We start from the raw sequence: 24827 nt of genomic DNA, 5'->3' as shown, positions 1-24827 counted from the left end.
ATCTTATCTTTCAATTTTTTTAAACCTTTATTTCCTTTTTTTATGTAACAGTGTAAATTTATTTTATGCGAAATTTTCCAACTGACTTTAATTAGGGTTTTGTCTTCTCAATTTAAATACAAAAATTTTTTTCAAATATCTTGTTTTGCAAAATTCCACGTTTCTTATTATAAAGAATATTAACTTTCTGTTCTCCCCTCTTCGCTGGTCATCACGGTTATTATACTTCCTGTGGGAAGAGATGCCCCTCTATACCCGCCTTTATTTTTTCTTCATTTATTTTTTCAGGGGGGCTTAATCAATTTGATTCGTCTGATTTTCAAACTCTTCGCTCTTTAAATTTAGTAGTCTATCGCTTTTTGGATCAATACCAATTAACGAATTTTTTTTAAAAGATTTAACACTTTAGGTCCGAATCGAGAGAATACATTCTTTTTTTTACATCCTTTTTCTTTGCCTTTAATTTTAATGAAATCCTCAAACTGTACATTTCTGTTAATTGAATATCTCCTTTTTATAACTTTAATCTTCTTTAACATTAAGAAACTTTTCAAATTTAAGCGTTTCTACTGCATTTATTTTTATTATAGCCATTTAAATGTATCTTTTTCTTGTATCTTATTTTTATGCACGACGCTTTACGTTCAATTCTCTTGTCACCCATTTCTAATTCAAGGCTTTCTTTTGTTAAAATTGTATCAAAACATATGCTTTACTGGTAAAATTGTGAGTTTGTTCTATATAAATGCTGAGCTGAATGAAAAGATTGTGTGAATATACCATTTTATTTGTGTTAATTTCGGTGATGGTTTTTATCATTTTTTTTTATTTGGTGATGGTTTTTATTATTTTTGGTGATGGTTTTTTTTTTTATGCGGTGAGTACTTTATGTAATTGTTTTGAATACCTGTTTTACTTCCCTTTGAAAACATCTCACCGTGTTAAATGATGAGCTTGTATCTGGATATAGCAGGGCATTGTCTTATTTATCTACGTTCTTGATTATTTTTAGTTTTCACCTTATTCCAAATTTGGTGATACTAATTTATCCAAACCTCACACTTTGTGACCTATTGGGTTATCCAACGACATCATTGTACTACCACTTTTCCTTAATGATCACGTTCATCGTCATCTCAAATGGCTCGACACCCCAACGTGGGCCTTGGCCTACTGACGAAGTTTTTTCCAGGCTAACCTTTTTCCTGCTACCGTTTTCTGGTCCTTAGTTTTTAACACCAAAAGGTCTTTTTTTAAGCCATCTATCCTTCTCAAATTCGGCCTGCCTCTTTTTCGTGTAACAACTGGTCTGGCATTGAAACGTCTTTTTGTAGGGTTGCCACAGCAAAAAGGAACTAGTTGCTTTTAGTAGCCTCAAGAAGAAAAATAGTCGCCTAAAACTACGAAAATAGTTGCCTGAACAGGGTCAAAAATTTAACAAAAATAGTAGCTATTTGACTAAAATTATAGCTTATTTGTCATATACTATGATTAGGACTGGGTGAAATGTCAGAAATTTTAAATCGTGATACATCGCGATATAACAATGTATCGCAATTTAGCATATGTTCAAAAATTACCTATGGCAAATCTTTAAATCAATCAAAAAGAAATAAATCTATTACAAAAGAAAATACTAACTCTAAACATATTCCACTATGACATCAATATCATTGCTTAATATTTTCAATTAAAATAATAAAGAAGCCAAAGTAAAAGCAAACCCCAGTTTTACTTCATTATTCTTAAATTAAAAATGATTTGAGATTTACTGGTTTAAAAATAATAATACTGTAACAAAATATTTTACATAAATAAATTGAAAATTAAAAGAAAAAAACGAAAGCAGAAAACAAACCAAAGAAATGTTCACTTTAGAAAAAAAAAAAATTTTTTTTTAAATTATTTGTTGAAAAAAAATTATGTTTTTGAAACATCATTGGACCCTCTTCTTTTCTAATTATTTAAAATAATAAAAAGTAGTATTGACTAATAATCAAATTCTGTACTTAATAAATGTAAAAATATTTTTTCTTTATTATTTTCTTTTTTGAAAATAAAATCGACTAAAGATTTATTTATTTAAAAATGATACTGATAATCTAAAAAATTATAAAACAAACAAGTATTGAAAGAATTTTAATAAAAAAATTTTTAAAAAAAATACTTTAAGTACTAATGTTAAATTATTAAAAAGCGTCAAAACATAACTAAACTCTTTATTTACTTTTTAAAAAAATTATTCGTTTTAACTGCGCTGCGCACGTGGTAGGCGGCAATAAGTATGTGTTAGTGGGGGACGGAAAAGTAAGGTTCATTTTTGCGAAAAAACTTCGCTAAGAGTAAAAAAGTCGCCATAGTCGTCTAAGGTCGAAAATATAGCAAATAGTCGCATTTTAGTAGTCTGTGGCAACCCTGTATATGTCTTTAATACTTGTTCTAGGGTAATTTAAAATGTTTTTATTGTACAGTACATTAGTTTTAAAACACGTTATATTTTTTGCCATTATACTACTTTTTCTCACCTAAACTTACATAAAAACTACTTCGCCATAATTTTATGTAGTTTTAAGGATAATTATAATTTCTTTTTACAATAAACGGAACTTTTAGTAGAATGCTTCAATTTTTAATTAAATTTTTACAAATTTAAATCAGACCAAATTTAACAATTCAGATAAATATAGCTTATTATTAAAACAAGTATATCATACGAATAATGACATAATGCCCTCTATATTTTCTTATTTAACAATTTGAAAAACTCATCAATAGCAAGGCTGAAAATAGAATGCTTTTTAATAAAAACATAAATGTTACTGTTCATTTTAAGAAACTTATTGCAATTACTTCCTACTTACCAGAAAGACAAAACAGTAAAAGGAAATTAAGTAGGAACGGATTTTAATCATAATTTTACAGGTAAAAAGAATCATTGTTGAATTTCATAAAAGATTTGATGCAGATATTTAGTTAGAATTATTATAATACTCTCCTTTTTGTTTTCATATTTCAACTTTTATATAAATTATTTTTTATTTGCAGCAATTAGGGTTTATTTTGCTTAATAAAAAAATAATAATTAAGATAATAAATAAAAAATAAGATAATCTAATTTCATATATTTTCATTTATAAAATACTCTGAAAAAGGCACTAAATTGGTGTTTTTTGGGGCAATTCTGACTAAATATTTACTCCTAGCCAGGCATAAAAGAATTAAAAAATGCATGCTCATTCAGAATATTTAGAGTGTGTGTCCAGCAATATAATTGTTAAATCTTCTCTAAAGGTTATTTTTAGAACAAATTAATGCATCAATAAGATATTTAAAACTTACTTTTAATCGTGAACTATCAATCTGCAGCAAAATTTAGCCTGTTATGTCAGAGGCTAAAAATTGGGGAACATGATGATCAAAACCAAGTGCTTGCAGCCAAAGAGCTCCACTCCAAAAGCTCCACTCATTAACTGGTTCAGATAAAAGGGCAGTTGGTGTTTTCTCATCCTGAAATGAAGAAATAAATTTCAAATATCCACTAATTGCAAATTCAAGAAAAATTTAACTGAAAAGAAACCAAAGAACAATATGAAATATTACACATCTTGTTTGCTAAAATAAATGAACGGTGTAAATATTCTAATCACCCGCCATAGCAGCAGAGAATTCAGCCAAAGTAACCCTTTGACAATTGACCCCCCTTTGACAAACATGTTTCAACTCTTGAGAAAAATTAAACAAAAGCTAGCTTGTACTGGGCTGTAAAAAGGAGGATGGCCCTGACATGGGGGAGGGAGTTGTGCCAAAATAATGGAAGGTTCTTAAAAATTGAGTAGTGAATAATAAACCTAGTACAAAACATGATCAATCTAAAATTATACAGGGTTCCCACTCAATCTCAGAAAAAAATATTCACTGACATTTTCTGGTATATCAGGTAAATTTCAACAAAATCCAGACCATACTTTATTTAAACCATGCAATTTTTCATCAGAAAACTTGGTTTCTTTTTTTGTAATGCCAAAAATTAAATTTTGTAAGTAAAAAAAATATCATTGAATGAGAATGAAAACGCATCAATTAGACTAAAATGTGAAATTTTTACAACAAATAATTATAATAGATGTTAGAATTATTTAACTCAAATCTTAATTACTGTTACTTATAATTCAAATACTAGTTATTTTCTTGGAATGATATAAGAATTTTACAGGTTTTTGTAAAAAATTGCAACTCTTCCTGAAAATTACGTGCTTTTCAGAGTTTCAATAAAATTCCCGGATAATTCCAGATTAGCCCAGACCCAAGGAAGCCCTTATTATATTATTAAAAAAAAACTATTTTAATTATCATTGAAAAACTCAAAAAAACTAAAAGTTTTTATAGGCAAGATTTTTGTCTTTTCGTAATTTTTCTTAGACGGTACTTTTCAGTTCATTCATCATTTTTTTTCTTCAATTAGAATATAGTATGCTTGCTGGTTTAAATGTAAAGCATTTTGTTGTATGTAAACATAAGAAGAAAAAAATTCAATTTTAAAAGATTTAATAAAATTTAGTACCTAAGTACTTTAAATACTCAATTTTCAAGAACTTAGGATGCTAAAACACCAAAGCATGACAAATATGCAATCAATTCAGAGCTACCAAAATAAATTTTGAAAATTGAATGAATTTTTTATATACTTTATATTAATAAAAATATTTGGTTTTGTTACTGAATCTGCACTCCATATGAATATTATATATTTGCCTTTTTCTTTTATTTATAACGTATCAATTACACAAGATAAGTTGCTCTGAAGACAATAAAACTAAAAAATTAAAAAAAACAAAATTTCATTATGAAGCAAAATCTATGAAAAGAAATTACACAGAAAGAAGAAAAGCTACAATAATAATTAAGAACATAAAAAACAATATGTAGACTTTTTTGACCGAAATTGGTGTTTAAAAAAAATCAAGTCATACATCATGCCAACTTGGACATGATCTGTCACAATATTAGAGATACCAACTTCTGCAAAAAGTGTTTATTATTTGATAGTTCACTGCTAAAATTATCATTCAATACAATTGGAGCAACTCTTCTATACAACTGAAGAAGCTTGGAAAAATAGTTTTAATCAGCCTTGATACTTTTCAATGCATAATAAATCATTTATCCCCGACATAACACAACTAAACTATATTATGCATTGAAGCCATGTTATTTTATTTCCTTTAATGAATGTAAAGCTATTTTAAAGAAAATTCTTGTCTACAAACACATATGGCAAAATTTAAGAAACATATGAAGCCAAGTAACAGACTGATAGGATAAACTGGTGCAATTTTAAATCAAATTATTTGCTTTGAAAAGCAATCATATCAACACAATAAATTAGTTTATTAATAAATTCATGTAAATATAAAGTTAGGAATCTACATGCTGGAATAAATAAACAACAGCAATTAATACTTACCAAACAAAGTGAAGTTGCACTTTCAGTTTGAGAGTTATGATATGAAGGCTCTGAAATATTACTATCATTTGACAAAAGAGATACGCAACTTTCTGAAAATCAATGAATAAATATTATTTAATCATTTAACAAAATTTAAACATAAATAAATCATGAAAAGTACAGATTCATGATTTATTTATTTTTATCTTTAAGATTGTATTTGTATTGTATTCCTATGTGTATGCACCTCCCAGCAGGACAGTGGGAGCAGCAAACTAACACATCATATGCATATTATTTACCACTGCAGGTCAAGTTAAACCTTTCTTTTTAATTTCGTTATATCTGTTTTCATCAACTGTCTTTCCAAAACTGATGTATGATTGTAAAAAATTCAAATTAAATTTATACAAAAAGTTTTTGTAAGAGTTTAATTACATTTAATATTTTCAAATTCTGCTAATTATATGTTAGATAAAGCTTAGTTTCCCCAACAGTCACTGCTTGATTGCAGTGAAGTCACAGGAAAATTTGAACTTTTGAAAACAGTTGTAAAGGAATTTGAAAACTTTTTATTTACCACTTTGTACTAAAATTAAAGTACAAAGTGGTAAATAAAAGCAGTCAGCCAAAGTAGAAAAAAAGGAAAGGAAGGTTAGCAGATTATGAAAGCACGACTGCACATGGGAAAAGTGCAAAGTTTCAGAACAAAACGAGATTAGACATTTTGCAAATGGATATTTAATGTGCAAATAATGACAGGTAATGAAACGGAAGATTTTTGTGTGATATAACATGCAGTATCTGCAAAACTAGGGGTGCACAGCTTGCGGCCCGTAGGAGATCCTAAACAAAATGAAATTTTCAAAAAATTATTCAAAAAAAAAAAAAAAAAAAGAGAATGTGTAAAATTTTAAATCGCACTTTTGAGTCATCACTTTTTGACGCCCTTAATTTTCACAGATTTTATAGTAAATCTATGTCATTCCTAAAATCGCATTTTCAGCAGTTATTGTATGGAATTTCACAAGGTTTAAAGAAACCCAATGTTTTAATACGATAATGATATGCTAATTTAAAATTTTGGTGATCAGTTTTTGAGACCAGCTTTATTTTTACCAATTTCATCATAAATCAAAGAGACCTTTCGATTTTACAAGTACCGATAGGTGGAGTTTTTCTTTAAAATATTGATAGTATGAATACGAAAATATTATGAATTTCGAAGTTGAATCACAAATTTAAATAATCACATTTAAACGCTCTTTCTTTAAGCCAATTTTATCGGAAATCCAAAAAAAAATTTAAACAGTAATTTCTATGCTTTTCCACATGATTTGAAAATCCTGTATTTTTACGTAGACATTATTACGCCAGTTGAGTTTCAAATTGCACATTTAAGTAATCAACTTTTGATGCACTATATTTGTGCTAATTTCCTCCAAAATCCCTAGTTATTTTTCAGCAGTGAAAACATCGTATTTTCATAAAGTTATAAAAATCTTGATATTTTTAATGTGATATGAATCTTGAACTTGAATCCCAACATTAAATAATCACCTTTTCACACGTTTTGTGCCGATGTTAATGAAAACCTAAATGATTTTTTAAGCAGTTATTTTCGCTTTTCGAGTTGAGATATCACATATTTCAAGTTCTAATATCACGTATTTTTATTACAATATTATTACCATATGCGAATTTCAAATCTCCTATTTAAATAATCATTTTTTGACACACATTTTTAATGCCGACTTCATTGTAAATCTAAGTAATTCTTTATCTTTTATTGCACTTATTTTTTTCTATTTTTAAAAAATTTTTTGAGGCAATTGTGCTATGCATTCACACGTAGTTTTGAAAATTCAAAATTGTTTAATACAGCATTCAAATTTTTTTATCTTCCTTTTGACACGCTTAATTTGTGCTTATTTCATTCTAAATTTAATTTTTTTTTCTTCTTTTTTGACATAATTATTTCTATCTTTTTCCACATGATTTTGATCCTATTATTTTTACTACTATGTTATTACGACATATGAATTTCTAAGCGTGCATTTATATAAAAGCAGCATACCAACATTTAAACCGCAATTTCAATGCTAAAAATAATATTTCCGGAAAAACCTATTCATGAAACAAAGTTAAAAATAAAGACCATCAGAAACTCTATTAAGAATGCTGTGCTATCATAAAAACACCAATAAAACTAAATATAATATATGAAAGCGAAATAGAGAAAATAAAAATCTATCTTAATTCTCAAAAGGGAATTTTAAAGTAGAAAATCTCAGTTTTCCGATTTTCGAGAAAAAATGTTAATGAAAATCTAATGCCGAAAAACTTAACTTTTTCACATTGCCACATTTTTAGAAAAAAAAATTTGCTGCAAAATAAAGTTTATTGGAAACGCTCTTTAAAAGATGCTGTGTCATAATAAAAATGCTGATAAATGAATAACTATTAGAAAGAACAAAAGAAAAAATTAGGAAAAAAATTATTCTTAGTTCCCAAAACAAACATTAAAAATCTCAGTTTTCTATGTTACCGTTTTATATACATTACAGTACAGGAAAAAAACTGACAATAAACAAATAGTCTAACTGAAACGTTCCGTTAAAATGCCACACTATAATAAAACATGCAAAATGAAACAAAAAAAAAACATCTCAATTATTTGAACTAAAAGTGTCTAAAAAATGACGAAATTGACTATAGTTAGATAATGGGGAAGAAGTACGAAAAAGTATGGTTTAACATAAAGTAATCTAGTTTCAATCCTTCAAATTTCATTTTTCTATTAATCTTCCAGAAGATAAATTTGCAAGCACATTAATTTTAAAACAAATATGTGAAAAAACTACTATGTCTAATAGAGTTAAAAATACGATTTCAGATTTTTTATTATGTCTACACAAATTCCAAAAAAAAGAACTTAATAGAAAAATACTTTTCCAAAAAATACTCTGCTGAATATTCGGCCAATCATTCTTTCAATTACATTTTTGACAAAAGAGCATAATGTTTGTTACATCCCTAGTAATATTACAATATTATTACTAAGTTGAAGGATACAATATTATAATACAATATTATCGCAAAGTGGAAGAAAACGTGAATTTTAACTGCTCACTGCTTGTAATTTTGATCTCAATTTATTGTTGCTTAAATGATTTTATAAGGGAAAAAAATAAAATATTTACTGCATAAAAAATATAATCATTCAATAAAAAGAAATAATAACTAAAGTTTATTACCAAATGATTATTGAATCTTATTTTGAACAATAACGTTTTGTTTTTATTTTAGGCTTTAGCTTAAACCTTATGAATTTTCTTCAATTAAAATTACGCAATGTGTATTTAATTTTTTTATACATTCCATTTGTGAGCATTTTTTGTTATTAGAATTAATTTTAAATTGAGTTTTTGTATTGCGTGATAGAATAATATAAAAAAATTTTTAAACAAACATTTTTCCTCAATGCTTATTTATTTTTTATTTTATTTATTTATTTACTTTTAATAAATCTATTTTTGATATAAAAATTATTTTTTTAAAAAAAAGGTATTAATTATTTTTATTTTTGAACAAATTTTAATAATTAAAAGCATTTAATTTTCTGCAAATATATTACTAAATTTACTGTGGGATGGAGAGAGGTCGCACCCCGAGAGGTTCCACTGTACATAAAAGAATACATTGTTATTACCAGCATCGTTTGCAGTAACAGAGTGATCTGAAACTGAGACATCTGATGAGTTGCCTTGAGATTTGACAGATGGATTTTGTTGACTAGGTGTAGAATACAATGATGACTGTGAATGAGAAACTTCACGACTAAAGGTTGTTTCTACTTTTGTATAACTTTCAAATGAAGATTGAGATATTACTTCGCAAGACTGCGATGTCATTACTTGGGCGTGGTTGAAATCAAGTTGATCAAACATGCATATGTCATCTGAAGAAGCACTTTGATTTACTAAAACATACAAAAGAAATGCATATAAAAAGCATTTGTTTAAAAGGAAAATTTTAATATTAGCTAGTAAAAAATTTAACATTTTAGCAAATAATGCATTTTAAATTTGTTTTTATCAGGATTGGACGGGTTAAACTGAATAAAATTTGTCAACAAAAAAAAATCTCGGCAGATTTTATAGAATTTTCTGATTTTTGTATTATAAGATTTATAACATAATTTTTCAGTTAGGCCTTATTCTTAAACATAAAATATTTTACTAAACACTTATATGTGCCATTTAAGATTGAAAATAAAAAATGTTTTTTACAAATCCAATTTTTTTGGAAAAAAATATCAAGCTTTAAGGCACCTCAAACATATATTTGTTCATTTTCCAAGAAATTTTGGGCATTTCAATTGAATATACTGACATTTATCCTAATTTTACACAATGATAAAATTCCTTGACTTATTTCTTTTTGGTGGTGACCCGGGAAAAAATTACCATTATTTTACCCCACAAGTTAAATATTTTTTGAAATAATAATAAGAAGAATGCTGATAAGAAACTAGAGAGATATGTTTTTTAAAACAAATACACTAGTTTGGAAATATTATTCAGTCCTACATCATTTTCTACTAACTGATATCAGTAGGCAGTTTTTTGATATTCTTATGTGTCTAAGATGCTGAGCTAAATTGCCCTAAAATGATGACAAAAATCTTTCAAAAATTTATAAAATCCTAAATTGCCAGAAAGACTGTGAATGCAGAACACTAATTAATTTGATTGATCATTATTATTTAAGAAACTTCTTTAACTATAAGTTGAATGGAATTATTATTAAAATTTTAAAACTAAGTAAAAATGGTGTAAAATTTTTAAAAAAAACGTAGTTTTTAAAAAATACTTTTTTTGTAAATTATGTATGTTAGATTTTAAATTGCAGTTTGTATAAATTTTAATTTAAAAAATTGAATTTCAGAATCTTGAAAATACAATGCAAGTGCAAAAATATCCATTTCATAAAAATGAACTTGAACTTAAAAACATATTTAAAAATCATATTTAGACAGCGGTTTGGCTACTGATCATATTGTTTAAAGAAATAATATAGTGAATTTTCTCAGAAAAAAACTAAAACTTTTACAATTTTCATTTTACTATTTAAGATTATAAGGTCTGACTTTTACATGAACAAAATATTACTAGAAATACTTTTTAGTTAAATAAAGATAAGGAACATAACAGTGGCCTCATGAACACTTTTCACCACTAATGCTTGAACTTTTTTTCTTTCATAAAAATATTTCATGAAAAATATTTTGGCACTATCCAAGGGAAGATTATATATTGAGAAAAGAGAATGTCACTTTAACAGACATACAATAATTAATAACTATATTAAAACCATAATAAAAAACCTACAGTTTTAAAATACAGGCTGAAAGGTGTGGTTGATGACACTATACCCCTGCCACACCTGCTTCTTTTCAACCTACTTTTGTTTGATTATCTTGTGCAAACTTGCTTTCTCTATCCTGCTAATCCACTCCTTTGTTTCTGGTTATAACATGTTTGAGATTTTCTGCTGCATCTCAGTGTTTCTTTCATTCTGTGTCTAACACCGAGTAAGTACAGTATGCCTGTTAGTGGCATATTATTTGTGATATTTTCAAGTAGTTAAAACTTCATCCATTTAACAATATATTTTAGTTTCAAATTACTTGTGAGAAAGTATAAATAAAACACTTAAAAAAATTGTTTTATTCTAGCACAATTTAAAAACTCAATTTTCAACTAATTATAATATAAAAAAAACAATAAATTTTTAAATTTATAATTATTTTAAATTTATAAATTTCAAATAATAAATAAAAATACAAAGATATGTGTGCAAACAACTAGCATTTCCTAATATAATTCAATCCATTGAAAATGTTTCAATTTTTCAATTGAAAATGTTTCACTGGGAATGATTTTAACTTAATCATAAATAATATGGGCAAAATTTCATAAATCCGCAGTAATTTATGTAATGAATAAATCCTTATAATCAATATCTTTTTTTATTAAGTGTAGAGGTAGTTTATTGGTTAAGTATATTATGTGGGGGGGGGATTCAAATTTTGAAAATACTCAAATCCTAAGAATAGGTTAGAATTTACTTTTAACAGTTTTCAGTAAAAAAAAAAAGATGATTTGTAACCAGGTTTTAGAAATTTCCATACAATATTAAAATGCTTTTTATAAATCATATAAAATGTCACAAAATATTTTTTACAAGGCTTGTTCCTCAAAAGCAACAGGTAGCATTACAACTAATGATTAAGTTGACTTCGATATAAAAAAAAACTTTCTAATTTGTCACATAAAAGTGTAGAGTTAATTTAATTACATAAATACGATATATTCTCAATAATAAACTGGCAAAATTATATTCGTAAACATAAACTGTCGGCCATACAAACTTAAATTATTAAAAAATAGATCAAAGTAGCTTAAAAATTAAAGGTAAAATATAAGTTACAGTAGATTTTTTAATAATCTCCTAAATAAAATAAGTAATGAATGTGGTAAATCATAAATTAACATAACCAAATCGTGTGTTTATAAGTTGTTATATTATCATACATTGATTCCGTTTCACGCAATCCAATTATATTAAATAATAATCCCAAGAAACTGAAGCGGTAAGATATTGCTTGATTAAAAACATCATTCGCTTCAGAAATAAAAGATATGAATAACTGACAAGTCCTGAAAATTGACACCTTTTTTTGAGCACTTAAAAATGTCGAATATTATCCCCAATTTGTATACTTTTGAAGTGAAGTTTTTAATCAAGTAAAATCCAATTATGCGTTTGATATTGTTATTTTGTTGAAAAATGTGACAATTATAAGAAATTACTAGCTTGTTAATTATTTTTATCAAAGAATATGGAATAAAACTAATGATTTTAATATTCTAGGAATGAATTAAAAATAGTGGATTTAATGCAAAAATAGTAATTTAAACTTTTTAAAAATTTTTTTTAATGAATCTCAAAATCAAAATTAATGAGAAATGCCTTATCTGAAAATATTGAAATAAATAAATGCAAAAAGATGTGAAAATGCAAAATAATTACTCAAACATTAAATTTATAAAAGTTAATTTTTTTAAAAATATTTATACAAAAAAAAAAATATGGTACTTTTCTGATACACGTGTGGCTTGAAATAATTTTTCATGTTGCTTGAAATAATTATTAAATGTTAATTATAATAATTATTATAGAAATATAATGTTATTAAAATCATAAATATTATTAACTAAATTTGAATTCAGAAGACTACAGGAATTATTATTTGTTTAAATATGTTGTAGTTTACTTGTTTTATGATATACAAAAAAATCTAAGTACTACTAGTATTAGAATAAGTTTATTATTGTACACAACAAGAAGGTTGTACTAGTTTTCATTCCTTTAATTAATTTTTATTTTTTTCAGCATGTGCTGCCTTTAAGTGTGCTTTTTGTGTGAATCTAAAGTTTAATATATGAAGCAAAACTTTTACTTACTGGAAACTTTCTTAAGGATTGATGAAGATATCATAGACAGAATTTCTATCAGGCGACTGGAAAAAATAAATCATAAAATGTAAAAATAATTATTTTAAAAAGTATTAAAGAATAATTTAAAGCAAATATAAAGTAATGTGAACTCAAAGATGGATCATGTTACAGAAGTTTAACAAGATATACTTAATGTGCAGTGCACAAAAACAAAAGAAAACAGACCACCGTGAATAGCTTCAACTAAATGACTTCACATTCTGGGACTTAATCTCATTGGTTCTAGGGGGTGACTTCAAATATGATAATTATTTAGTGCAGACGATATTTTTATGTTGCAAAATCAGACACAAAAACTTACTTTCTCTGAATAAATATACTTTTTTTTAAAACAAATTTGGATTTCTAACCCCAAAAATACAGGGATAGCCGCACTCTGGAAAATATGGTCCTAATAGTTTAGTCAGAACAGCTGTCCAAACTTTTGACCCCTTAATGTTAATTTAACTTTTTGCATATTCCGCCATATCACGAGAATTTTTTAAAGGTATTGAAACATTTTTAGATACAATTATAAAATCTGTTCATCTAAAGATAATCCCATGCAATATTTTTCACTATTTTACTTAATAATAGTAAAAAAAAATTTGAATTGTAATGTATAAAATTTTTTACACCATTATAAAGTATCTAATTTTAGTTGGCAAAATACAAAATTGAGGGAAATCTCAGGAATTATTGAAACGATTGTGCTCAAATTTTGTAGTTTGCCATGTAAAATCAGATATTTTAAAATGATGTAAAAAATTTTAAACCTTAAACTTCAAATTTTTCTTGGACTACTTTTAAATAAAATATTAAAAAATAATAAATATTTACTAAATTTATTTTTTGCATGGATTATCTTTAGTTAAATTAATTTTATAATTGTGTGCAAAAATCTTTCAATTTAATTTCTCGAGATATGGCGAAATACGCAATAAATAAAATGAACAGTAGGGGATCCAGACTTTGAATCACTCTCCTGACCAAACTATTAGGACCTCATTTCCCAGAATGCGGCTACCCCTTTTATTTGGGAGGGTGGCAGAATACTAAATCTGCGAGAAAAAAAGATAGGTTTATTCCGAGGAAATACATTTTTGTGCCTGATTTCGTAACTGAAAATATCATCTTCACTAAATAATAGTATATTTGAAATCATCCCGTGAACCACTAAGATAGAGTCACAGAACGCGAAGATCTGATCATTAGATCAAAAGTTATTCAGTGTAGCCGGTTTTTTTTTCTTTTTTTGGCACACTATACAAAAAATGAGCAAAGTATCCTCCAGAAAAATAGAAATTTGATAAATTAAGTATGAACAATTATGAATAATGAAATATATTTCAAAAACAAAATAATTATTTAAAATACTGATTACAGACATAACTTACAGAATCGGACAATGATTGATTCTTAATAGACGGGGACTGTCTGTTAGCTAAACTGCCTTTGTTTGCCAATTCAGCCTTTGCTTTAGCTGCACTTGTTTCAAGTAGCTTAGTGTGAGGAACCGCTGTATCAAATAAAATTTCACAATCTGGTCGTCTTTCTAATGTGGCACGTTTATCACAATACTCATCATCCGGACTAAATGGGGACTGCAATTCACTATGTGATGTTTCACTATCAGACAGATCAAAGCACTGAACTTCTAAAAAAATAATCAATCCTTTTGAAATCAGATGTAAATTTCATTTTAGTAATTATTAAAATCATTCACAAGAGAAATATACATATAAAGTATTGTTTCTTTAAACTGGATATTTTTTCAATAACGTTTAAATAATTTGCTAAATACGGCGGTATTATTTAGCCTACCTCAGACTGCATCTCTTCTTGTTAGTATTAAAAGGCAGTTGCAACATTCACTAATTACACAAAAGTTAATATATAATATATTGTACCTCTATTCTGATTAAGTATAATTTCAATTACCATAGAATAATTCTTGTATGATTCTCAATTATGCCTTATTTTCAATATGATTCATAATAGTTCGTTATTCTAAACTAGTATACTGAAATAAGTTATTTAATGCTTTTTTTTCTTAAATAATAATTTTTAGAATTCAAAATTTAACCTCCTACATCAAATGAAACACATTTTTATATAACTGCAACTATATTACAGAGTGAATCATAACAGAGCTGAACTTTTGGCTATAACATTCTAACATAACTATAACATTCCAAAAAACATTATAAAACATTAGCTAAGTACATTAATTTAAAAAATTTTATTACAAAAAATTATTTTAACAAATACAACAAAAATTTCTCACTATTTCCAGTAATAAAAATAGAATAAAATTGGTTGCAAAAATAAAAAATTAATAAAAAATGGACAATATTTTATTTTTTGAAGAACATGTCATGCTATAGTTATCATTGAATTATTTCAAAATCAAAGGGAAAAAATTAGTCTTTTCTAACTAAAAATGTCTAACTGTGATGAGCAAATAACCTCAAAATAATACATATAATAAGTGCTTTAGAATAATCATTAAATATACTAGAGACTACAATTCTAATTCATTTGAACATTTTACTAAATTTTCCACAGGATAATTGGGTTGCCTTGCATAGTTTTTTCCCTATTTTGATGTAAAATATAATCTATTAAAATTAAATAAAAGTTTAATATAACAAGAAAAACACATTAAACGAAGTCTACTATTAAGACAAATTTTCAAGTCATTGTCAAAATTATAATATTAAAAATACAAAATTGGAAAGTTTTTAAGAAATTAAAAATTACTAGCCCTCCCATGACAAATTGTTTTAGGGAAATCTATTTTTATGTTTAAACGAGAAATATAATACCAAAAAGTTTAAATAGAAGAAAACTTAATTATTTCCAGTATTGATAGAGAAAAGTGAAAAACTTCTTTTTTACAATCTTAACCCCTTATTTTCATAAGGCAACCATGCACTAGAAAAGAAAGTTACTTCTTTTATCACATATCTATAATGCCCCTTTTTTCTCTTCTTGCCAGCTTACTATTAAAATCAAAACTATTTTTATTCTAAGACCTAAGCACTAAATGCAAGGAAAAAAATGTTTTTTTACCAATTCTTTCTGAAAAAATTATCAGAACTAAATAATTCACTCTACATAAAATAGTAAAATAATTAATACATTAATAAAAACTATAGTCAAAATTAGAATTTAATTAAAAAAAGCTAAGCCATTACTTATTTTAAAAAAATCCATAAAAAACACTGCTAAAATGGATATTTAACAAGATGGTCACAAATTTCTTTAAAAAAGAAAAGAAAAACCTTTATTGAATTTAGCATAAAAAGTATATTTTTATAAATGTTAATAGTGAATGCTATATGTTTAATCATAAAAAAAATTAACAAATATAAATAAAAAATTTTAAAAAAAAATAATTTTAAAAAATCTGTAAACTTTACCTTTTTTGAAACTCTTTTATATATTTCTTGACTCTGCTGTATTTTTTTTCAAGTGTTGAATATTTGCATTGTAATGCATCTAAGTCACTTTTGCTTTGCAACAGCTCTTGTTCAACATTCTGTAAACTAAGACTTAGTTCTTCAACTTGACATTGAGCCATGTCTAACCATTTTCTGTAGTCACACTCCATGTGCTCCATTGCTTGTAGCTTTAACAAAAAAGTATTTAAGAATATTAAATTTCAGAAACTTTAATGGCAAGGAATACCCTAGAAGTTTCTCAGATCATAGCGAAATTCATTGCAAGAAAACAAATGAAAAAATTACTTAAAAGTGATGAACAGCAATTTAATTCAAAACAATGAAAACTTTCAGATAATACAATATCATTTTTATTTATTTATGTGTTCGTTCATTTCTAAAACATAGTTCTCCAAAAGACTAAAAAATACTCTTGAAATTTTTATTACTCAAAATTCTCAGATTTTCTTTAAAACCCCAAATCACTACAAACCTATAAGTCACGTATCATATAATCACCTTTCAATGTGAGTGTTCGTTAACAAAGATTTAAGCAACTAACAAATTTGCTTGAGTTACCCAGCACTTAAAAACCTAGCCATGTGACCAACATTGTTACTATAGCAAGAAAAATATATTGCAAAAGCATAAAACTGACAAACCTGAAAATTGTATTATACAGTAGTTAATTAGCAAAGAAATAATTATTAGATGTAAAATATAATTTTAACTTAAAAATGTAACTGTAGCATTTTTTTAAATAGTTTTTTTTGTCTGGTTAAATTTTTACCAATCTTGAATAGAACTTTGATAATCAGAAACAAAAATGTAGATTTGTAACTCAAATGTGTTGAAAAATATATCCAATAGATTTGCCTTTTTGTAATGCAGTTTATGTAGTTCAGTCCTACCTTTTCATTTGCTTTTTTCAGTTCATTTTATGTAATCACACTAGCAAAATGGGCCTAAAAAGTACTGAATCAGTTTGATAAAATAATATAACTTATATTAAATTATAAGGACAGAAACTATTTTTTAACAAAGTCAGTTTTGAAATGAACGTAAAAATTTTATTTCGCACATAAAAAAAAATCAATGCATTTGAGGAGCGACATTTTGTTTTTCCTAACTACACAATAAAGAGAGTACTAAATGAATAACTAAAATTACATTCTAAAGCACTGAACTTACGGAACTTACCAAGTTTTAATACTAAACTTATAAAGTCTAACTTATAAGAATTAAACTTATACAGTCTGAAAAATAAGTACGATGAGGGGTTCCTCATAAGTTCTATAAGTAGCAAATAGGTAGTTGTATAACTAATACTATTTTTTAACAAAGTAGCTAATAAGCACTAGTGAGTGGATAATACTATTTTTTAACAAAATCCATTTTAAACAAAACATGAAAAATTTATTTTGCATACAAATTTTTTTTTATAAAATCAATATATTTAATGGGCCATTTTGTTTCTCTTAGTAATACAATAAAGAGAGTACTAAATGAATTACTAAATTTAGGATATAAAGCACTGAACTCACTAAATTTACCAAGTTTTAGTACTAAACTTATAAAGTCTAAACTTCTTATAAGTACTAAACTTATATAGTCTAAAAAATAAATGTGATGATGGGTTTGTCATAAGTAGCTAATAGTTATATAAAGGTTAAATAAGACAAAATTGTAAATAGTTAGATAAAATATGAATATAAACTGAAAATAAGTATTCTGTGTAAAATAATAAAATTAATTTGTAACGAGCGTAACTTTAACCGACTTTGTAACTTTAACCGAAACTGTTTGAGCCACCCCATGAACTCTTCAGTTCACGGAATGATACAGTCAGAATGGGATGTTTAGTTTTTCTCAAATCTTTTAATTTCTCTCTAAAATTTATTTTTCTTTTTATAAATATTCCAACTAACTTAATTTTTTTGTTTAAGTTTTAATTAAATATATTTTGTCCATTGAATAAATTTGTTAATTAACTGCAGTAGAATTGTTTCTGCTTCTTTCTTCTTCTTTTTTTTGTGCCTCTTTAAACTTAAGTCACCAAAGCAGGCACAAATTCACATAGAATATCCTTTTTTTCCATTTCATCGTTAAGACAAGAGTTAAATTATATATATCTATGAAAAATATCAGAGAGAATTAAATTGTTTCATTCAATGAATACTAAAAAGTATCTTTAAAATGATTTTTAGTGGGATTCCCAATCACCTTGAAAATTAAGTAAAATAATGTTATTTAGTACTACCTCTTTCATCTAATTCGAGCTTGTGAATTAAATAGGAAGTATTTTAAACTTGAAATAAAATCATTAGCCGAAAATGGGAAACCTAGATAACAACAGACAAGGAGATAAAAAAAAATTGGTTAAAGAAAAGAAATGCAGTCTACCTGATATCAAATGAAATATGAGGAAATAGCATTGATAAACTGAAAACAAAATTTATACAATATTATTCTAATATGTCATTCAGAGAACATACATCATAAAATTCATGTAAAATGAGATATGAAAGAGTAAGTATAAAATTAAAATAAGAATTTTTAAAAAATTAAATGTACAAGATCAATATATAAATTTGTATACAATAAAAAAAGTATATTAATTGAACATGATAAAAAATATATCAATTTCATAAATAGAAAAGATATGTTTCTTTCTATCAAAATAAGGCAAAAACAGGCTTTTTTCCTTCTTTTAATTAAGATTTAGAATAATGAAGAATTTTCAGTAAAATATGATAAAACTAACATAAAGGGGGGAATGAAAGTTGAGCGTTAAAATAATTGCTACATGTGCATCTTACCTTGCATACTACATTTTATCTTGTTGATAATTTTTCTTTATATTTAACTAAATATAAATATAAACACAAAACTTTTTTTTTCATTGAAATAAAGCACTGTTTTTTAGAAGAAAAAAAATTTTAAAAATCGAGGCAGTAACATTAAATTAAAGACTTGCGATTATTAAAAATTGAAGAAACAAAAATAACTCCTCACTAAAATCAATAAATGTATATTAAATTCTGAATAATAAGTTGCGCAGTGAAACTAAAAACTATACTCACTCTATTATCAAAAGCAAAGTCACTACTGGGCCGTTCAGTTTCTCTTTCACGGTCAGCTACCAGAGATTGAGAAATTAACTGTGTAATTTCACTTTGTGATTTCACATCTTTTTCACGTCCAATAACAAATCTGCAAAAGATAAAGGGAAATTTAAACTAAATAAAATTAAAAAAAGACATCAATTGCAATAATTTTTAATAAAAAGAGGCAAAAAGGATAAAAGGTTAAACTATAAATTTTAAAAGTAATTATCTCTTTTTTTTCTCGGAATATAACAATAGAATTTTAATATTGCAATTGCTCTTATTTAAACCTTTCACTAAATAATTATAGATAAGTTTATACACAAATATTTTTCATTCATTAACAAAGAGCCTGAGGAAATTGATAAAACATCCAAAAGCAGTATTTACTAATATTTAATAAACGTTTTGACTATAAGTGAACTAAAAGAAAACAAACTAACAAGCAATAACTTCAGAAAGAAATAAAATAGCTTGCAAGAATGCCTTTTTTTCCAGAATAAATCAATGATATGTGAAAACATGTCAAAATAAAGGAAATACACAAGAAAAGTGTTTAGGTTAATAAAAGATCATTTATTGGGGTTGCACAAGGAGACTACATAACTCAGCTATCTTTTTAAATGCTGTTGGATGCTATAGTTTGTTAAATAATTCTCACCATACGTCCTGGAAGTGTCTATAGAAAGTTTCCATTTTTGGATAATTTTTAGGAATCAAAATAAATGTTTTTCTGGTCACTCCCCACACCAAAAAATTCCATTTTTTTTTATTTACCATCTGTAAATATTTAATATGTAAGAGTAAGAAAAAAAAACAATTTTCGTGCTGTGTTTAGGACAGCTAAACATTTATGCAGCTGTAATAGGCACACTTAAAGGTTATTGAAAGCTAAAGAGTAGAAGGAAAAAGCAAAACGTTAGTGAGGGATATAAACTATGAATATTAATGAAGGTAAAAATTAATACTATTTTAAAAATAGTATTAATGCTTACCTTCAATAAAGGCAATAGGCTTTGTTTTTTTTAATTATTAAATTTTTAAAAAAAAACCTTATTTAATTCTATTGCTTATTCAATGTGTTTTTCATTAAATAGGATAACTTAATTTAATTGTTTTCTAATATTTTTATCAGAATATCTTTGCTTCGAATTCTTCATATGAAATGTTTTTATTCCAGAAAAAGGAAGCTTCAACTTAAAATTCTGCTTGTGTTTCACCTCTTTATTTTAATCAATGGCTTTTATTTATTCTTTCCAATTTTCTAGAAATCTAATTTTAACCAATAACTAAACAAAATATTAAAACTGAATTTCGCTGTTTTTTATTTTACTGGCACATTTTATTAAATGATGCATGATTTGAGCTTTTTATATCTTTTATAAGGAAAAATTCATTGCCAGGACTTGCCATAGACCAGGTGACTAATGATACAGGACACTCCACGGCGCGATTAAATTTGAACTCCAGTTTGCTTTCTATTATATTTTGCCTTAAAATATAGAATTTATCAATTTACCCAAAATAGCCCCGCTTTCCTCAAGGAAAGTCAACCGTCGACCCAAAATTTTTAAAAGCAAGTGATTAGGCATGAGCCTATTCACAGTCCATGATAATTAAATTCTAGATTAGTAAGAAGAGTATAATCCTTCTTTGAAGTAGGAACGTAAAGAATATTTGACCACTATTCGGTATTCGACTTATTCGGCCCGTTTGCTGAATATTCGGCTGACCGAATGTTTGGCCAAATATTCATTAAATTATTTCTAGGAAAAAAAATTTTTGACAGTTCTTTTAGAAATAAGAAAGATTAAAAAATTATATAAAATAGTCTTTTTACTTTACATAATCAGAAATAGTTTTTACACAAATTTATTGAGTTTTAAAATTTATGAGCTTGCAAATTTATATTCTAGAAGACAAATGGAAAAGGAAAATTTCAAAAAATGAAACTAGATTACTTTATACTGAACCACATGTTTTGTATGGCTGATTTTTTAAAAAATTATATTCAAGCAGGTCAATTTTATTGTTTTTTCAAGACCTTTAGTTTTATGACTTTTTTTGCTGTTTTTCTGTTTTTATTATAGCGCAGCATTTAATCAGAACATTTCTGATAGATTTTATTCATTTCTTGTTACTCTTTCCTGTTTTGAAAGACAGATAGCAGGTAACAAAAAAGCCGTGATTTTCAACGTTAAAGTTATATTTTAAAAAATAAGAACAATTTTTATTTGTTTCTCTTTTTCTTTTTATTAACTTTTTTTAGCAGCGTTTTTATTATGACAGCAGTTTCTAAAGAGCGTTTCTAAAAAGCGTTTCTAATGTATGTTATTCTTTTATTGTCACTTCTTCAAAAAATATGGCAATATGAAAAAGTTAACTTGAGAGTTTTAATATTAAATTGTCTGTTCAAAAACTAAGAATGAATTTTGTTTTGGTTCTTATCTTGCTTTTTCTTTTTTCAAAAATCAACGCTTTTATTAAGACGCAGTAATTAAAAAGGGTTTCTATTAGACTTAATTCTTTTCTTTCTTTTTTTTCGCTTTTTCTTGAGAATACAATAATTAGAAAACAGATGTCCAACTTTAAAATTTTCATTAGATTTAAGATTGGATTTTTATTTTTTTCCTTCACTGTTTATATAATCTTTTTCCTTGGGCATTTTTATTATAGCGTAGCATTTCTAAAAACGTTTCTAATATACTATATTTCTTTTAACGTTCCCTGGATACTTTGTTTTCCAGGAAAAAAATATTTTTAACATTCAAATTTTGTCTTAATTAAAAGGATTTTTGTTTCTATTTCTCTTTTTCTTTTTTCAACTTCATTTTTTTCATAGCTGTTAGTCAGTTTTTTATTTATCCTAAATATTTTTAATGAATAACTATTATAGCTTTTTTTTTACCCTAAACCAGTAATATAGCTAAGTTTGATTAATTTTAAAGTAAAAAAATATTTATTAATTAATTTTTTTAGAAACAAAATGTTGCTATTTGGCCGCTTAATATTCAGTAGGCCGATTTTCTTTGGTCAAATATTTTGTATTCTGCCAAATTACTATTCCTTATATCCTTACTTTGGAGAAAACATTTTAAGGTCAAAAAATAACAATAGAAATAGAAATAAATAAAAAATATCAACCACTGAATAACACAAAACAAAATGTACCTCACTGGTCCTGAAGTATTTCTTAATACAGTGGCTGCATAAGCTTGAGTTACACCAACAAGGGATTTTCCATCAACTTCTGTAATCTGATCATTGACTGATTCTTCACAAAATATAAAAGAAAAAACAAAAACTTAACTGAACACATAGAATTTTTAAACTTCAAAAGTAATTTTATTGTAACACTCTCTATCTGCATTTTTTTTTTAAATGCAAAACACATTTTATTAGAAAGTTATAGTAAGATATTGGCAAAAACTCTTTTGATTATCTCGGGCGATTTTCCAGAAACCACACTTTTTTAAATTTGACTGACACATGCAATTAACACATAAATCAATTCATATGAAATTTCATTATGTTGTTATCAAACATTCTTATGTGAATTGGTATCCAGTTGATAGCTTCATTAAATGAAGCACATTTCTAATTAAAACTGACAATACATGCTTAATAAAAAAGAAAAAAAGTGCCAAAACAATCTATATAAAATAACAAGTAAATCATATTTTACATCAGCTTAACTTGACTGTGCTCAGGGCCGGATTAAGAGCATGCGGGGCCATTCAAATTTTTGGGGACCTTAGATTACATTTTTTTTCTCGTATATTTTTTTTAATCAAATATAAATGTATTTATATATCTTTTCATTTAAGAAAGCATATTTAAAATTAAAATAAATAATAATAAATAAGATTTTACTTTATTTCGCTACATTAGAAGTAAAAGAATTATCGTATTTTACTAATGTATAATTGAAATTGATTTTCTTAAAGAAAATTTTTTTAAGGGGGCCCCAGGCCATAGCCTAGTCTAGCCTAATGGGTAATCCGGCCCTGACTGTGTTAAAAGCCTTACACGTGTTAATCAGGAATGTTTATTTAAATATATGTTGTAATTTGTTAAAATTAAAAGGACTATCAATAAAGAATAAAAAAAAACTTATTTGGATTATCTAACATGAAAATTAACAATTTTTTATTTCACTTTCAACTTAATGATAAATATCTGGCATTATTTTGCATCATTTAAGAAGAAATTTGACACACAATTATCAAAATTTTTATGGTTAAACTCCCTTTACAAATTTGAGCCTTCCATTAAAATATTCTTTTGAAAAATAGAATTCATATTTTAAAAACTAAATCTCTCTTTAACAGACATTGCAGCGAGACTGAAAATTTTTAATACACTTTACAAAACTTATTTCAAGGACATAACCTTTCACATCTTTGAGATTTTATTCTGAAATTAGAGCTGCAAGGTGAACTTAGGGTAACTGAACAAAATGAAGTGCTTTATTTCTATGCTCAAACCAAAGTATTTTTAATAGAAACTATTGTAAGAACATTTCTTTGGAAAGAAGTACCTTCCATCTCTATCAGCATTTGGAGTAACTGTTTTCACAAATATACCAAGTTTTTCCACTTCGGCATCAGCTCCAACACCCATTCCAATAATACTTAACCCTAAGCCTTCTGGACCTAATATGAAAATTAAAAATCAAAATTTTAGTTTCAGATGAAATAGTTTCATTTCAAAACAAAGAGCTACATTCAAAACAATTTAGTAAATAAATGATATAAACACTCTGCACAAGTTGAACCAGTATTTATATTATTTTAAAGTTATGTGACGGGCGTAACTTTCAAATAATAAACTGATTAGCAACTGGTTGGTTTGAATAATAAACTGATTAGTATTAACAATAAACGAAGAGCAATAGAATCTTTTATAATAGGACAAGAATCTGATTAAAATAATAATTAGAAGAAATGCAAGAATCTGATTTTAGGAAAAATGACAACACACCTAAAGTTTAAAATAAATACCATTTTACTATATATGAATAAAAATATTTAAACTAATTAGAATTTTAAGTAATACTACTTTAAGTAATACTACTTTTCTTAAGTAATACTACTTTTAAGCATAGATAACCATATCTTGAATTAACAGAGTGATTTTTATATAGGGTATTTCATATTGACAACCCTAAACAGATATAACAAAACTTCTATAAGAAATCATCTTTACACATCTTCTTCATTATGACACTGATTTTTTAAACTATCAATTTAATGTTTAAATG

General features: G+C 25.9%; 1 protein-coding gene and 1 pseudogene across 2 annotated transcripts in view; both read right to left on the bottom strand.

The window, feature by feature from the left end:
- LOC147812583 (uncharacterized) overlaps nt 1-24827 on the bottom strand; it is a 106615-nt gene that overhangs the window by 29229 nt on the left and 52559 nt on the right. The window lies entirely within an intron of this gene.
- Nucleotides 1-24827, bottom strand: part of LOC147812584 (uncharacterized) — a 45576-nt pseudogene that overhangs the window by 3547 nt on the left and 17202 nt on the right. Inside the window, exons 7-16 of the transcript XR_015433420.1 lie at nt 24085-24219; nt 22736-22838; nt 19541-19670; nt 16445-16645; nt 15566-15632; nt 14409-14686; nt 12992-13034; nt 9159-9428; nt 5465-5556; nt 3340-3507 (exon numbers count right to left, since the gene is read on the bottom strand). The product of XR_015433420.1 is annotated as an uncharacterized LOC147812584 (transcript). The remainder of the gene's footprint in view (nt 1-3339; nt 3508-5464; nt 5557-9158; nt 9429-12991; nt 13035-14408; nt 14687-15565; nt 15633-16444; nt 16646-19540; nt 19671-22735; nt 22839-24084; nt 24220-24827) is intronic.

The sequence above is a fragment of the Parasteatoda tepidariorum genome, chromosome 4 (assembly GCF_982258835.1).
Source record: "Parasteatoda tepidariorum strain Cologne lab strain chromosome 4, Ptep-v5.0, whole genome shotgun sequence".
Taxonomy (NCBI): domain Eukaryota; kingdom Metazoa; phylum Arthropoda; class Arachnida; order Araneae; family Theridiidae; genus Parasteatoda; species Parasteatoda tepidariorum.
This window is presented reverse-complemented; position numbering and strand designations above follow the sequence as displayed.